Source organism: Brienomyrus brachyistius, chromosome 23, assembly GCF_023856365.1.
Source record: "Brienomyrus brachyistius isolate T26 chromosome 23, BBRACH_0.4, whole genome shotgun sequence".
NCBI classification, from domain to species: Eukaryota; Metazoa; Chordata; class Actinopteri; order Osteoglossiformes; family Mormyridae; genus Brienomyrus; species Brienomyrus brachyistius.
Genome location: NC_064555.1, coordinates 6,703,641 through 6,707,546, shown reverse-complemented (window position 1 = coordinate 6,707,546; position 3,906 = coordinate 6,703,641). Strand labels below are relative to the sequence as shown.

The 3,906-nt window shown below is 41.1% G+C and overlaps 1 non-coding gene across 1 annotated transcript; it reads left to right on the top strand.

The window, feature by feature from the left end:
- The first annotated feature begins 3,337 nt into the window (after positions 1–3,337).
- On the top strand, positions 3,338–3,410 carry trnav-uac (transfer RNA valine (anticodon UAC)). The gene has a single exon. It is a non-coding gene; the product is annotated as a tRNA-Val (tRNA).
- The last annotated feature ends 496 nt before the right edge of the window (positions 3,411–3,906 follow it).

The window sequence follows — 3,906 nt, the reverse complement described above, 5'->3', positions numbered from 1 at the left end:
CAGATAATCCACTTAGAGCTTCATATCAAGCTGAGAAAATGAGCTGTAATTACGCACTAAAATGACACAAGGACAGGGTCACAGTGGTAGGTCATTATAATAGTCCCTACCTAATGTCTCCAGCAGGTGATTCAGTCATGCTTCTCGTGATTCAAATCATCTACAGTGAATCGCAGCTGTTATAGTTAGAGTCAGAGGGCAGGAACTCAGGCCTTGTGTGCTTAGCCATTAAGGTCTGCATGAGATACTCATCTCATACGCAAAGTCATAAATAAGATGACCAGTGAACCAGGCACGGCACAAAAAACACACGGAAATTTGTAAAGTCTAAATGTTCATCCCAATACATTTGGTCCTGACATTAACCAATGACCTTCTGAAATACTTCAACAGAGACCGAAGATGGTAAATCAACATCAGCAGAGGTCCTGACAGTCAATATATAAAATTACACCTCTAGGCTTGAATGCACTCTTTTAATCAACTTACCGTAATATTGTAATAGCTGCTGCTTCTGATTGGTGCTGCCATGGTTGTGGATTTGGACTCGACAAAATAAAAGTCTTCAGGTTCATTAGCCTGGGATGGGACAGGGTCGGCTTTCACTGAACACTTAACTGAGGTGAGGCATTTAATTTGATATCGTCAGTGAGGGCAGTTATCCGTATATGCGGAACTGTGACAGTCTGGCATCTCTGAAACAAATAAAGAGACACAAAGGGGGGTACAGCTAATTATCTCTTAATTGTTCATAAAACACAATAATACATTTGCATAATTGAGTATGATTAAATAACTAAGAATTCAGTTATGAACTGATACAATCAGGGGTGCTGTAAAGCGTGTGTGTGTGTGTGTGTGGGGGGGGGGGGGGGGGGGGGGGCGGGTAGTTAGGATGATTCCAGGAGCCCTAAGTTATTTAGAAAATACCTGTAATTTGATTGGCCTGAATTGGGGGGCCAGTTTGATATGCTTTCATAGGGCCCAAAATCTCTAACGACACCCCAGGACATGATAGATGTAGTGAGTTTCAGTTTCAGTTACCGCCTTTGTCAGATTGATCTTCATGTTAAAAAGGGCAACAGCTTTAATTTTTTTTTACTCCAGCAGACTTTAAAGAAAACTCTTTCGAATATGATTCATGCTCACATGAATGTATTTGTATAGTTCTTATTGAAAAAAAAAACCTATCTCGTCAAATATATCGCATTCGAATACATTAGAACACCAAACTGATTTTCAAGCCCTTTGTGCTCATGTGAACAGGCTTCGCTAAGATGGTCTCCATGCCAGACGCAATGCCCTTTAAAATACACTTAAAAGTGTGCCTGCACACCAAGACTTTCTGTTTGTTTGTATGTTGCAGTAAATACCATTTTATAGCCAAAAATCTGAAGGATGTATTTAACGCGGCTGTATAGTAGATTGTGCTCATTTTCTGAATAAGCCAAGACTGCAGTTACAGTGGTATTTTCTGGCTCTTTAAATAGTATATATGCCAGACAACAGTCTATTCAGAGAAGCTCTTGAAAACTCTCAAAACAGATGGGAACAGATGGAAGCTGACACAACACTCTCCTCACTCATTTTAAGTGAAATAAACAAACCGTTTAGTGTAATTTATGTGCAAGAAAAAAAGGCAGCAAACCATTATTCATAAATTATGAATTTATGATAAAGGTTATATGGTTTATGAGAAGTAAGGAGCATAGTTTATGAATTCAGATCAGAAATACAGAAACATAGTAATAAAACTGGGTGAATTAAAGAACAGTAACTGATTGCCTCATAGCTCAGTGTTGGTAGGTATGTTCCCAGGTAGTATGACTTGTGAATAGTGTGATCACACACACACACACACTCAGGTTTGTAATTATATCTTTGTGGGGACTCTCCATTGATTTACATGGGGAAAACTCGAATTTCAACACTACAATCTTCACCTTTACCCAGCCCTAACCTTAACCATAAGTAACCAAACAAAATACAAGACTTTTGGCATTTTTACTTTCTTGATTGCATTCACAGATCTTTGTGGGGACCTGAAAAATGGTCCCCACAGCGTCAAAAGACAGGTTTCTATTACATTGTGGGGGACATTTGGTCCCCACATCATCATATAACCCTAGTCCACACACACACACACACACACACACACACACACACCGCTGTGGAGCCCCTGGTTCTCCATCACTCTCCAAGCTCCTCGGTTACTTCACCCCTCAGGACTTGAAAGGGGCCGTGAGCAGGATCTCATAGCAACTTGCAGTCAAACAGGCTGTTATAACTAAGGATTGTATGACTGGCATATGTGTCACAATTGTATTAGTCCTAAGTGCAAGGGGGACGGCTCACCGTCATAGCCATTACTAACTGTCTCAGGTCCAAAATTGCGCATTCTCTGAAATAAAATCACAGTTGCCTTTATATAATTCAATAAAGAACGGCAACAAAAAACTTTGACTCGCCCTTTATTACTTTTGAAAAAAAAAATTGCATATATCAGCAGGTACTTGAATCTTTCATGGAAGCCCTGGCTTCCGGGATTTGCATTCAGAGGCTGAATCACCACGTAAGACAGCAAGAATATGCGCCAATCGTGAGTCGGGGAAAAGGGTGACTTCAGAGTTAGCAAGGAAGAAGAGAAGAGGAGAGAAGAATAGGAACGATTCGTGTGTTTTTAAGCAAATCAATATGTTAAAGAAACGAAATAAGCAAATGAAAAGCTACATAAAAGGGTGGGTGCGGGGGGGGGGGCGTTTATGGGTCCATAAAGATGATAGGAGCCGTCTGAGAGATGTAAAGTAAGAACGTATATGGGATTAGGCCAAAAGCACCGGTATTCCGCCCTGCACCCTCGTTTTGGGATCGTGTCTGTGGATGATGAGACAAGGTGACCTTTGAGATGCGATGTGTCAAAGGTTTTTAACTGCTTTTAACCACTGAAACTGTGGTTGCCTTTAATTTTACCTCCATGACACCATGACAGCCTTCTCATGGTATGAGCTAGTTTGAATTTTAAGCATCTACTTTTCCTGATGTTACTTTGGATGTTCCTCAGTACTAAGAACATAATGATTGTACTTCTTGGTAAGAGCATTTTTCTGCTAACTTGTCTCCAAGGAACGAACTTGAGGTGCCATGAATCATGGGATTGGTCTTGTTCAGCGAGGATGTTGCCATTGTATCCTTGATATTTGGAACGAGACAAGAACATCAGCGGTGGGATCTCCATCCTCCCCACTTCTGCTTTGGTCAAGCATGCCTGCATTGTGTTTTTCTTTCAGCCAAGTTATGCTATGCAGCCTGGGGTAATGGCGTCATGTAGGTAGAATGTGGTTCCATAGTGTAGTGGTTATCATGTCTGCTTTACACGCAGAAGGTCCTGGGTTCAAGCCCCAGTGGAACCACTTTTTTTGATGTTCTATTTAGCTCACCTTGTACGTCGCATTGGACAAAAGCTTCTGCTAAATATAATTGAGATTGGTGACAGTGGCTCTATTAGCCTCAGCCAATGGGCAGCCTGTACCCCCTCAGGTCATGTGACACAAGTGCCCCACACAGACTTCAATCAATATGCATTTCTGGTTACTTTTAAGCAGTCATAACTGCAGCTTTCTAGAAGATTTTTGGAGAAGCGGCAGCACCTAAACTTGTTTGTTACTCAGCGTCTGAAGGTACGTTACTGTGGAGCATCTAATGGGAAAATCTACTTATATCCTGGTTCATGAGAGATAATTACAGTGGACTGATTATGGTGAATTTAATAAACATTTTTTATAATGTAGGCTTGTGTGCTACTTGGTGAAATGGACCACAGGAGAACTGTGACACGTTTGATGTGTAAGCAGGCTGAGCAGGAAATGAATGTGGTTAAAAGATCAGAAGAAGTGTGGTGTTCTGCGT